Consider the following 13742-nt stretch of genomic DNA (forward strand, 5'->3'; position numbering starts at 1 on the left):
TAGCTGCAGTCAGGTGGTCTTGCAGACTCTTGCTGACAAGGCTGCTGCAACAGCAGCAGGGGAATGCATGCATGCTTCATTTAGTATTTTATTGGAGGCAGCAGAATGTGTTTAGACAAAAATCACTGCACACAGGAGAAATCTTGATAGCAGCAATCCCATTTCTGGGTGCTTTGCAATAGGAAGAAGGTGGTGAGAGAGAAGAGTAACATTACCTTTTGAGGACTGGGACAACGTGATACGTGTTTAAGAAACCAATGATATGTGAGCGAGGGGTGCCCAGGCTCATGCCCAAGTCTGAGAGGGAGAAGGGAAGAAGAGAGACCCAGATCAAGCCCAGAAGTTAGAGGGTGAAGGGGAGCGAACCCAGATTAAGCTGTCCGATTGGAGGAGTGAGAAAGAGCCCAGACCCAGCTACGTGGTTGGAGGTAAGGATCAGACCCAGCTTTGGAGTTGGAGAGAGGAGGGAGGCCAAGAGTAAACCAGCACGGCAGCAGCATAACTAAAGTATTGGGCCTGAAAATAGTGGTGACAACCCCAAGACTAACCATTCCTGACAAACCATACAAGCAATGCAATTAAGAGAAGATGATGACACATTGATGATGTGATATCAAAAGGCAACAGGCATTATTCATTTTAATTCAGAGTTAGTTTTTAGGCGATCATGCCATCATCAGCAATGACGCATCTAAGAAATAAAGCCGATTATCCACACTGACAATGTCAATTGCTTCAAGGTGAAAGGTTTCAATTCCGGGCAAGTTTGTTCTCGGTCGGAGTCAATATCAGATAATTGACCTCTGGTGTATATTTCTTTTAATGGCCCGACCTGACCTGTTGCCAGTCAGTGTTTTCGACCGCCTTCTTCCCTGGGGCTAGAATGCAGTCTTGGTATCCCCGAGACCAGCCTTCCTGGCTCTACTGCAGCCTCAGGCTATGTGAATGCAACTCCAGTGTTTGATAAGCTCATGTGTACTTTTGATCGCCCTGCAACTCTGCAAAAGTCAGGCCTGCAACATATGCACGTGATGGAGTCAGCAGCAAATAAATGGGCCTCGAGCTGCTCAACCATCGCCCTCCCCTGACCGCCATGTACATAGTGAACCTGGAAAAGTTAGAGCCAGGTGGAAGCAAGGAAGGGAAAGCAAAAAGGGACTGCCTTCTGGAGGGAGGGTCACCAAGATGCCCGCCCCCCATTGTTCCCATTGGTGAACGTGGATGATGACATACTATTGGAGGTGACTACTTGAAGGACCACCAGGAGGGATCTCCAGTTCACCTTCATAATGGCCTGCATACTGCAAAGCTGGCCACTCATCACAAAGAGGGTCTGAAATGGGCCGCTGGCACCACACAACTGCCACAGTGGATATTAAGGTCTGCTGAGGTAACGTGGCATACAAGATAGCAAGAGTTGGTGAGCACAGCCGCTTGAAATGCAAAGAGCCCATATGTTTCCAAATTCTATATATGTTCACACTAAACATACCTCAGCCAAAATATCTGTAGCCTAATCACGGTTCCTTCCATTAGATTCGCATTTTTCTCCTTTTCCAGCTGCAGGTGAGCATGCATAATTCTGCTCCAATCGAGCCCGCTGTGCAATCAGCGCCAGGCCGGATGCAGCGAGAAGCCCCTGGAGCACCCTGCAGCTCGTGCTCATAATGAGACCGAGCCTCCAACAACGTGTTCCGCCGCTACTACGCATGCGTGTGTATTCACTTGGGAGAGGGACACGGTTTAATTGCTTGGGGGATTGTGAACAGGATATAACACGGTTACAGCGACTGCTATTCCCCCGCCGACACCACTTCGCCTCTGCCCCCTCCAGCTGTCTGGGATGCAACTGCCTGGCGTGAACTGGAAGCTTTGCCAGCAACACTGCGGCTAGGATTGTTTATGAAAGTAATATGGTTTGGAAGATCGTTGGTCAACATAGTAACACATTTCTGCTTTTGGAATATAAACTAAGATTCCTCATTGGAAGGGGGAAGTGAGAGAAGTGTGCTAAACGCTAACCTTACTCTCTCAGAAGGAATAACGAGAGGAAGGGAACAAGTAATACAGGGGGATGGAGAGAGGAAGGAAGGAAAGTAGGACGGGATGGAGGAAGGGAGGGAAAAAGTGGCGGGATAATGTGGGAGATAGGAAGTAAGGAGTAAGCAAAGAAAGGTGCGAGGTAGGAAGCAATGAAGGAAGTGAGCAAGGGGTTATACAGAAGGACAGAAGGGAGGGATGGAGTATGGAGGGAATAAGGGAGGGAGGCGGGCAGTGCAAATGTATTTGCACTGCTGAAAAATCTACTGCACATTGACACATAGGCCTGATTCACTGAGCATTTATCAATAGGATGCATCCATTGAAACACGCTTCGTGAATCAGGAGCACTCTCTATGTATAGTGTTCGTGTGTGCACTAATCTACCGTAATTCTCCCCAGGTGTTCTTTCCAAGGACACTGGGACCAATGGGTTCTCCATGGAATCAGAGAATCATTTTATTTTGGGTTCAGATTTAGAAATCGCTGGGGCACCCTGCAGATTCTTAATCAGAGCACTGTCCTTGTTCGGTGTTCTTAATGATTGCCTGCACAAGTGTAATGTAGTTGTTATATTTAAAATAGTGTTCATGTGGCTTTTGTCTGCTTACAGGATTCAACTGTTTGCAAAAGCGCCCCCATAGTGGAGTGTAGAGTGCATATTCTGACTGTGTGCGCTAAACAGAATGCTGATGAGCAGTAAGATGGAATTCTCCTGAGAAGCGCGGGTCGCCCCATAGTGGAGTGTAGAGTGCATATTCTGACTGTGTGCGCTAAACAGAATGCTGATGAGCAGTAAGATGGAATTCTCCTGAGAAGCGCGGGTCGCCCCATAGTGGAGTGTAGAGTGCATATTCTGACTGTGTGCGCTAAACAGAATGCTGATGAGCAGTAAGATGGAATTCTCCTGAGAAGCGCGGGTCGCCCCATAGTGGAGTGTAGAGTGCATATTCTGACTGTGTGGGCTAAACAGAATGCTGATGAGCAGTAAGATGGAATTCTCCTGAGAAGCGCGGGTCGCCCCATAGTGGAGTGTAGAGTGCATATTCTGACTGTGTGCGCTAAACAGAATGCTGATGAGCAGTAAGATGGAATTCTCCTGAGAAGCGCGGGTCGCCGCATAGTGGAGTGTAGAGTGCATATTCTGACTGTGTGCGCTAAACAGAATGCTGATGAGCAGTAAGATGGAATTCTCCTGAGAAGCGCGGGTCGCCCCATAGTGGAGTGTAGAGTGCATATTCTGACTGTGTGCACTAAACAGAATGCTGATGAGCAGTAAGATGGAATTCTCCTGAGAAGCGCGGGTCGCCCCATAGTGGAGTGTAGAGTGCATATTCTGACTGTGTGCGCTAAACAGAATGCTGATGAGCAGTAAGATGGAATTCTCCTGAGAAGCGCGGGTCGCCCCATAGTGGAGTGTAGAGTGCATATTCTGACTGTGTGTAGGCGCTAAACAGAATGCTGATGAGCAGTAAGATGGAATTCTCCTGAGAAGCGCGGGTCGCCCCATAGTGGAGTGTAGAGTGCATATTCTGACTGTGTGGGCTAAACAGAATGCTGATGAGCAGTAAGATGGAATTCTCCTGAGAAGCGCGGGTCGCCCCATAGTGGAGTGTAGAGTGCATATTCTGACTGTGTGCGCTAAACAGAATGCTGATGAGCAGTAAGATGGAATTCTCCTGAGAAGCGCGGGTCGCCCCATAGTGGAGTGTAGAGTGCATATTCTGACTGTGTGCGCTAAACAGAATGCTGATGAGCAGTAAGATGGAATTCTCCTGAGAAGCGCGGGTCGCCCCATAGTGGAGTGTAGAGTGCATATTCTGACTGTGTGCGCTAAACAGAATGCTGATGAGCAGTAAGATGGAATTCTCCTGAGAAGCGCGGGTCGCCCCATAGTGGAGTGTAGAGTGCATATTCTGACTGTGTGCGCTAAACAGAATGCTGATGAGCAGTAAGATGGAATTCTCCTGAGAAGCGCGGGTCGCCCCATAGTGGAGTGTAGAGTGCATATTCTGACTGTGTGTAGGCGCTAAACAGAATGCTGATGAGCAGTAAGATGGAATTCTCCTGAGAAGCGCGGGTCGCCCCATAGTGGAGTGTAGAGTGCATATTCTGACTGTGTGCGCTAAACAGAATGCTGATGAGCAGTAAGATGGAATTCTCCTGAGAAGCGCGGGTCGCCGCATAGTGGAGTGTAGAGTGCATATTCTGACTGTGTGGGCTAAACAGAATGCTGATGAGCAGTAAGATGGAATTCTCCTGAGAAGCGCGGGTCGCCCCATAGTGGAGTGTAGAGTGCATATTCTGACTGTGTGGGCTAAACAGAATGCTGATGAGCAGTAAGATGGAATTCTCCTGAGAAGCGCGGGTCGCCCCATAGTGGAGTGTAGAGTGCATATTCTGACTGTGTGTGCTAAACAGAATTCTGATGAGCAGTAAGATGGAATTCTCCTGAGAAGCACGGGTCGCCGCATAGTGGAGTGTAGAATGCATATTCTGACTGTGTGCGGTAAACAGAATGCTGATGAGCAGTAAGATGGAATTCTCCTGAGAAGCGCGGGTCGCCCCATAGTGGAGTGTAGAGTGCATATTCTGACTGTGTGCGCTAAACAGAATGCTGATGAGCAGTAAGATGGAATTCTCCTGAGAAGCGCGGGTCGCCCCATAGTGGAGTGTAGAGTGCATATTCTGACTGTGTGCGCTAAACAGAATGCTGATGAGCAGTAAGATGGAATTCTCCTGAGAAGCGCGGGTCGCCCCATAGTGGAGTGTAGAGTGCATATTCTGACTGTGTGCGCTAAACAGAATGCTGATGAGCAGTAAGATGGAATTCTCCTGAGAAGCGCGGGTCGCCGCATAGTGGAGTGTAGAGTGCATATTCTGACTGTGTGGGCTAAACAGAATGCTGATGAGCAGTAAGATGGAATTCTCCTGAGAAGCGCGGGTCGCCCCATAGTGGAGTGTAGAGTGCATATTCTGACTGTGTGGGCTAAACAGAATGCTGATGAGCAGTAAGATGGAATTCTCCTGAGAAGCGCGGGTCGCCCCATAGTGGAGTGTAGAGTGCATATTCTGACTGTGTGGGCTAAACAGAATGCTGATGAGCAGTAAGATGGAATTCTCCTGAGAAGCACGGGTCGCCGCATAGTGGAGTGTAGAATGCATATTCTGACTGTGTGGGCTAAACAGAATGCTGATGAGCAGTAAGATGGAATTCTCCTGAGAAGCACGGGTCGCCGCATAGTGGAGTGTAGAATGCATATTCTGACTGTGTGGGCTAAACAGAATGCTGATGAGCAGTAAGATGGAATTCTCCTGAGAAGCGCGGGTCGCCCCATAGTGGAGTGTAGAGTGCATATTCTGACTGTGTGCGCTAAACAGAATGCTGATGAGCAGTAAGATGGAATTCTCCTGAGAAGCGCGGGTCGCCCCATAGTGGAGTGTAGAGTGCATATTCTGACTGTGTGCGCTAAACAGAATGCTGATGAGCAGTAAGATGGAATTCTCCTGAGAAGCGCGGGTCGCCCCATAGTGGAGTGTAGAGTGCATATTCTGACTGTGTGCGCTAAACAGAATGCTGATGAGCAGTAAGATGGAATTCTCCTGAGAAGCGCGGGTCGCCCCATAGTGGAGTGTAGAGTGCATATTCTGACTGTGTGCGCTAAACAGAATGCTGATGAGCAGTAAGATGGAATTCTCCTGAGAAGCGCGGGTCGCCGCATAGTGGAGTGTAGAGTGCATATTCTGACTGTGTGCGCTAAACAGAATGCTGATGAGCAGTAAGATGGAATTCTCCTGAGAAGCGCGGGTCGCCCCATAGTGGAGTGTAGAGTGCATATTCTGACTGTGTGCGCTAAACAGAATGCTGATGAGCAGTAAGATGGAATTCTCCTGAGAAGCGCGGGTCGCCCCATAGTGGAGTGTAGAGTGCATATTCTGACTGTGTGCGCTAAACAGAATGCTGATGAGCAGTAAGATGGAATTCTCCTGAGAAGCGCGGGTCGCCCCATAGTGGAGTGTAGAGTGCATATTCTGACTGTGTGCGCTAAACAGAATGCTGATGAGCAGTAAGATGGAATTCTCCTGAGAAGCGCGGGTCGCCCCATAGTGGAGTGTAGAGTGCATATTCTGACTGTGTGCGCTAAACAGAATGCTGATGAGCAGTAAGATGGAATTCTCCTGAGAAGCGCGGGTCGCCCCATAGTGGAGTGTAGAGTGCATATTCTGACTGTGTGCGCTAAACAGAATGCTGATGAGCAGTAAGATGGAATTCTCCTGAGAAGCGCGGGTCGCCCCATAGTGGAGTGTAGAGTGCATATTCTGACTGTGTGCGCTAAACAGAATGCTGATGAGCAGTAAGATGGAATTCTCCTGAGAAGCGCGGGTCGCCCCATAGTGGAGTGTAGAGTGCATATTCTGACTGTGTGCGCTAAACAGAATTCTGATGAGCAGTAAGATGGAATTCTCCTGAGAAGCGCGGGTCGCCCCATAGTGGAGTGTAGAGTGCATATTCTGACTGTGTGTAGGCGCTAAACAGAATGCTGATGAGCAGTAAGATGGAATTCTCCTGAGAAGCGCGGGTCGCCCCATAGTGGAGTGTAGAGTGCATATTCTGACTGTGTGCGCTAAACAGAATGCTGATGAGCAGTAAGATGGAATTCTCCTGAGAAGCGCGGGTCGCCCCATAGTGGAGTGTAGAGTGCATATTCTGACTGTGTGCGCTAAACAGAATGCTGATGAGCAGTAAGATGGAATTCTCCTGAGAAGCGCGGGTCGCCCCATAGTGGAGTGTAGAGTGCATATTCTGACTGTGTGCGCTAAACAGAATGCTGATGAGCAGTAAGATGGAATTCTCCTGAGAAGCGCGGGTCGCCCCATAGTGGAGTGTAGAGTGCATATTCTGACTGTGTGGGCTAAACAGAATGCTGATGAGCAGTAAGATGGAATTCTCCTGAGAAGCGCGGGTCGCCCCATAGTGGAGTGTAGAGTGCATATTCTGACTGTGTGGGCTAAACAGAATGCTGATGAGCAGTAAGATGGAATTCTCCTGAGAAGCGCGGGTCGCCCCATAGTGGAGTGTAGAGTGCATATTCTGAATGTGTGGGTTTTTTCATATTGTTTCACATTTTGCAGATTTTTTGTACTAAAACGGAGAAAAACTGTAAAACATGCTTGCTGTTTACCCTTAGCATACCATGCGTGCACTGTTCTTGGGAACCTCGGTAGATTAAAACCTGGAGGGGCAAAACGCCTGTCTCGTGACATCAGAATGGTGGTAAAAAGAAGTTTCTGGGCAAATGTGAAGCCTAATAGTATAGTCCAGGATCATGGCGGCCAAGCCCACAGCACCCCATAGCCATGCAGTTTCACAATTATATTTACAATACATTTTGCAATTATATTAAAAATGATTAAGTGACTTTCAATCTTTAGTTTCCAAAATGAATTTGGTCTATCCTAATCTTTCTATCCTACCCTGAAAACATTTTGTAACTTCCGTTTCACCTCGCAAATTTTTGAATCTTGTAAGGTGCTCTGAGACCCTTTTGGTGGGGCCAGCGCCAAACGAAAATTCAAACAAATAAATAAATAAATAAATAGTTGAAGGTGTATGAAAAAAGGTATATTAGTTTGAATCATATTTCAATTAAACGGAAAAATGCACCCAGCGTTGAGGGGACTCTTCTAGTCAAGGTTGAGCAGTGTATGTGTATCTTGCCATGTTGGATGCAAAATGAGATTTGAGGGATGCAATACAGATAAAGGTTTCAGGTGTGCTCCCACACGCGTCCTCTCTTGCCAGCATTTATTTCATGCCCAGAAATAAATCCAAATTTCTGTTCAATACGGTATAGTTCCTGCAATGTTCTGGCAGAACCTGTGGTGCAGGTCACCAAATCATCTGCATGGACATTTGCTTTAATGGAATTCCACCTGCATGAAAATAAAAAATGGCATCTGATTGGAGGAGCAATGTTTGTACTCAGAAAAGCAAAGGCAAAATTAGGCTCCCTTGTTGAGTGCTGTACCGGTTCTGTTCTATGCCCGAGAGCTTTCCTTAATATGAATCCCTCTTTTGACTACATGCGACTAACACCTGTCATCCATAGAAATTGATAGTGTAAACCGACAGAATGCCTAAAGTCAAACCGATAACTCTGGGTGACACGATGAAAAGATGTCTTGACAATAATCATCACAGGTGAAAAAGGTAGGCAATTCAAGGCGGTGAAATCTGTGGAGTAGAATAGGTGACTGGTTGTCTCGCGAGTCGTGACACGCCTGCTGGTCAGAATGCATAATCTGTACTACTGCTGAAGTCTGAGAACTTTGGGAAGATTGCAGCGCGTGGAGCAGTCAAATGAAAACATGACTGGTGTGTCCTTTTGCAAAAACGGTGTTGGTGGCATCCCATTGGCTCTCAGGCAGAGCGACTTTCGGCTTATTCTTTACTTGATAGAGAGCTAAGTGACGGATTCTTCTAGTAAGTTTTGCATTTTGTTTTACAGAACTCATTTTTTAGGTGATGGTGTTTTGAAAGCAACCTTGTCTTGGCCGTAGAAGCATTCTTAAGAAACACGTGTGTCTTCTGTGTGTTTTGATATCCGGCACATATTCAGAACTTGGAATATCTTGGAGGGTATCATAGCATGTTATCTTGGAGGGTATCATGGCATGTTTACCTTCAGAGACTCCCTCAAGGACAGTCTTTGTAAAGACTTGCTTGTTGCCATCCCTGTGAGCAAAACATCTTCTGATGTTTAGAGTCTTGATCTTTTCATGCACTTTGCTCCTTTGAGGATCGGTCCTCAGTAGGATCTACTTGGATTTGACCTCTGTATTGCTCATTCCTCTTGCTGATTGGAGGCCACAGCTGTGGGCATGTTATGCTTCGTTGAGTGTGTCTCACTGCATCCAGTAGACGTTCAGTTCGTCAACTCTGAGGGTGGACTCCCATTTTATTTGAAATGGAGATCATCTTTGCTGAGATGCTAGCTGCCTATTATGAGCTTGCAAACCTTTGATACAAAGATGTTTCAGAGCCATAATTAGGAATCACAATGCTACTTTATAAAACATAAGGACATCGACCAGAAGAGAGTTTTCAAATATCGCTGCCATGGAACATTACTAAATTAAGTGTGGCTGTATGGTGTGGTTGGATAAAAAGGATTCAGTTCACTTTATGGCGTTGGCCTCGAAGTGGGCAGCTAGGGCAAGGTGTTGGCAGAGTATATTATGGTTTACCAAGTCAAAGGCTGCTGAGAGGTCAATACATCTCTAGGATGCACTGCCATGACATACTGTAGAACATCTTACTACACTTACTAGTCTTAATGCTTAATTCTCCTCTTCCGTGGGTGTGCTTCTCCTGGTCTAGATGGCAGACTGGGAGAGGAACATTTGGAGGGATTAGGTTTGCAACTGGATTTCTTTAAGGGTATCCCTAATGCTAAAGGTACAGCTGTGCTAAGCAGCGCATGAGCTGGCATGTGCAAAGAAAGACATTGGTCCTCAAAAAGATTCTTTAAAGGGCTGCTTGTGTGGAAGGATGTGGATCACAAAACCCTTCAAGGTATGGAGATGAATAGTTTAATTGAGCGCACAGTGGAGTACTTGGTGCTAGGTGCCTCACAGGGGTGCGGTTAGACTCACAATGTTGGCTGTGTGAAGGAGAGTTTGTTTAAAGAGGCTCACAAGTGATCACTTCCCAATGCCCCCAATGTGCACCATCATGTGTGCCTTTGCTTGGAAATGCACAGGTTTGCATCTGGTAAGCTGAAGTACTACACAAATATCCTTTTAGAAAAGGTAAAGGCACTTGATGTGCTGCAGCAAGCACACTGCGAACCATGGATCGGGCAGGCCACGCAATGTCCACTTGCTACTATGAATTGGAAATGTCCTATTCACTATTGGTGACTAAGAAATGGTGTGCTGTGAGCGTGTGAAACGATGAGATTAATAGCAGGAGAAGTGATTTATATGTCTGACTCGTAGCTAGCAAACTTGACTGTTTCACCCTTGCACACATGTTATTGCTACGAATGTCTCCAAGTCTAATATACACTCAGGGGCTGTTAACGGGTCATTTTAAAGCAGCCCACGAGTTACTGCTACTATGAACAGCTGTAATGTTACGTTCTAAACAGTCATAGTTTTAAGAGCTGTGTGAACTTAGCAGTGGTTGTTTTGCCAGTTTGAAGTGTAGGATCCACTCTTTTCCCCCACAAAATCTACCTTTGAAAGCTGATCGCACAAGCACAGTACACGGTACGCAATAAAAAAAAAAAATACACACCAAATTGAAAGAAAGGCATTCGCCTCAAATGTCCCTGCTCCTCAATCCCACGCGTGGATGTAGGTCTCACTCTCGCAGCTGCCAAAACGCCCCTGCCTACCACTCCCCACACACTCAACACCCCATGGTTGTCTGACTCGTCCTGGGCCCAGGAAACACATTACCTGGTACATCCAAATTCCAAGAGAGGCATAATAGGAAATACTTTCTGCAGTGACATGCTGTTTTACACAAATCCAACCCTTACATATTGTACCTAGCACACCTGTCAACCCAGGCACAAATCAACATTTTAGGCCATGAAAGTAAATTGTGGCCAATCATACTGGGCTGCATGGCCACTCTGTAATGACACAGACATGCTGGAGTGAAGCGCAGGAGCTGGAGGGCCTGCCGAGGTGACAACATGTAAAGTTATTGGTTGGGGGAAAATCTTATGGTGCAAACTTTGACACAGAGGATACCACTGGAAGTGACATCACAGAGGCGTCATCCAAAGAATAGCCATTGCATTGTGTGTGATGAACTGGCTAGCTAATTCTTTTTTACGACACTCTGCTTTCCACCAAAACTACAAAGTGACCGAAAGACTGTCTTAAATTAACCATAACCACTGCTGAGATCAACCTTCCATTCCAAAATTATTTGTGACCATCTGTGATAGAAGGGGAGCAGTCAGTTGTAAACCAGTCTCCGACCTTCCACCAATATAATGTAATAATGCATGTAATACTATGCTACAGGAAGAAGTCCACTCAGAAGTCCTGGGCCATTTCCCCTCTACACATGAACACAACCAAACCAAGACAGGTTTTGGCCTTGCTGCTTCCAATCAGTGATATGCTTGCCTGCTGCTTCCTGACTATGAACTCTTGCCGCCTCTCCTACTTTTCTACCTTAGATGAGCCGGCAAAGAGTGTCATCCATCTCAGGCTAATTACATGAGGAACCTTGGGTTGGCTCATGCCCTCCTGTGGTGAGGGGGAGGGAAGGAGAACACAGAAGTGCTGGCAGGTCTAGGCAGGCATCTCCATGCCCAAAACCAGTATGTCCCCGCTCCACTCACAAGCTGTGTAGCAGATGGAGACCGCACGCCTGGGGGAGAGAAGCACGAGTAACAGAAATAGTGCTGCCAGACTCCTTACACAGTTGAGGCCCACACAATCCCCCTTGCCCACCACTCCTTGTAGTCATTCGTTTAGTTCACTTTTTAACTAGAAGAGGACCATAACTCATAGGTGACAATGATATGAGCAATGATCAAGCAAAGGGACATTAGCAGGTGGTGATGCAGGCTGGGCATGGAACCTAACAAGGTTTCTTGAGTAGTTTGTGTGCCACTGGTGGGAGGGATGAGGCTAAATATGTAGGTAGAGGTCCTCATGGAAGGGCACACATGTAAGTGGAAATAACTGAACCGAAATGAAGTCAAAACAGTGGTCATGGCCACGGGACGGATGGACTGTCAAATTATATTGCAAACAAGGACCTGGTACGGTGGGCAGCTGAGTAACCCCCCTCTATAGTGACATAGTAAAAGTAGGCATGAGCCCTGGATCAGGACAAGGGACAGTAACAACTCCACTTATTAAATGATGGGGCAGATCTGACCCTGGAGCCTGTAGGTGTGTATCCTTTATATAGGAAAGTATTTGCAAAATAACTGGCCATGTCTAAAGATTGAAACGAGTGTGTGGGCTATATTCCAATTTAAAATGGTGAGTTTAGAGCCACAGTCAGGCCAGTCAGTCAGGCATGTGTGCTACAGTACATTGCAGCTCTCAAGTGCATGGGAAGGAGGGTTCTTTGTATGCCTGCTTTGCTAATTTTAGTTCTGCCTCCGACAGGTCGGATCATAGGGCTTTATAGACAAAGATGGAAAGGATAGTCTGGCCCAGGGTGGCTGCTGTAGTTAATCAATGAAATATATAGTAATACTTGGATAAAAATACGGTGCACGGAAGAGAGCGAATTGACGGATGAAATAGTTACAGAAAAAATACTTTGGCAGGTTTGTGTTTTGGAACCAGCCTTACTTACTTTGTATCTTGCTGACTTTTTTCGGGTGTTCGATGCTGTCCGCTAAGAGGCAAGGACCTCCTTGTTCAATGCTAATGTATGCAACAACACTATTATCTCAGACCAAGCAATGATTGGTATGAGAAGAAAGTGAAATAGGCTAGCTTTGTACTGTGAAGACAACCATATTGTAATTGATAAAAATAGAAATAAAATATATAGAATTGTGCATGGGAGACTATCAGCTAATAGTCCAGCAAGGGGCTCAGAGCCACATTTGATGGACTACATGAGCAAAGCTCGAGTTGTCTATGATGGGACCCAGAACACTGAGGTGGAATATTTCCTTTTGGTTGATAGTCACCCAAGAGAAATTTTAAGTTATGCATGAGTATCATACATCCCATTTAGAGCCCTGACTTCCTGTTTGCAGTGCAGCTTCCATGCGTAGTGCGGGCAGGTTGGAGGCAGTCTCTGGGCTGCTGTGAGGCATTGGTGGGAGTGGAGTGAAGACATTTTTTTCTGGGGCAGCAGCAAAATGTAGGTGGGTGTGTGAAATCACTGCAGTGAAATATGACTTTCAATCAACACTACGGTGACATCATAGCAGGGAGTACTCATTTTCCCTTTCAGAACTGGTGTGGTTGCTGAATGGGTTCTTTGAAACCGATATTCCACAATGGTATTCGTGAACATTAAGAAGCTGGTTTTCTTTGGGATTGTTATATTAGAACAGATGAAGATAGCTAGACGGAGGTTATGTTTAATTTAAGATGGGAGGAACATGTTAATGACATATTAATTCAGGCAAAACATACTGAAAGACCCCAGGAAACATCTTACTCTACCTGGATTAACAAAATAACTCTTACAGAAGTAAGACATTTATACATCTGTTGTCTTGTTACTCATATTTCATCCTTTATTCTTCATGAGACACAAATATGTGGGATAAACAGTTGATCTATGAACATTGTCAAATATAATGTGTCTTTATGTTTAGGTTTTTACATTTGTAAAGTGTTTTCCCACGATAGTTGTAAACTTCACACTGGTGCCAGGGTGTTGGTTGTTTTCCTTCCCTCGCTTTCCTTTGGCTGTGGCACCTTTGTATTGCTTGTAATTTATTTTAATATTGAGATTGTACCTATGTTGTGAAATGTATGTGCAGCATATGCTTTTAGATATAACACTTAAAATGAAGAATAAAGGATGAATTACGAGTAACAAGACAACACGTTTATAAGTGTCTTACTTCTGTAAGAGTTACATTAATTAAGGCTAAATCTTTATTTCCTGGTCTAATTAAGAGGTATAGATTGAGGGAGAGGTCCTGATCGTGGCGTAATAATGATCCACTCACATGTTATTGCACTAGGCA

At 46.0% G+C, this 13742-nt stretch overlaps 1 protein-coding gene across 1 annotated transcript in view; it reads left to right on the top strand.

Moving 5' to 3' along the window:
- Positions 1-13742, top strand: part of PLPPR1 (phospholipid phosphatase related 1) — an 863412-nt gene that overhangs the window by 361990 nt on the left and 487680 nt on the right. The gene's annotated exons all lie outside the window — the stretch shown is intronic.

Source organism: Ambystoma mexicanum, chromosome 6q (assembly GCF_040938575.1).
Source record: "Ambystoma mexicanum isolate Mex_15411 chromosome 6q, UKY_AmexF1_1, whole genome shotgun sequence".
Classification (NCBI taxonomy): Eukaryota; Metazoa; Chordata; class Amphibia; order Caudata; family Ambystomatidae; genus Ambystoma; species Ambystoma mexicanum.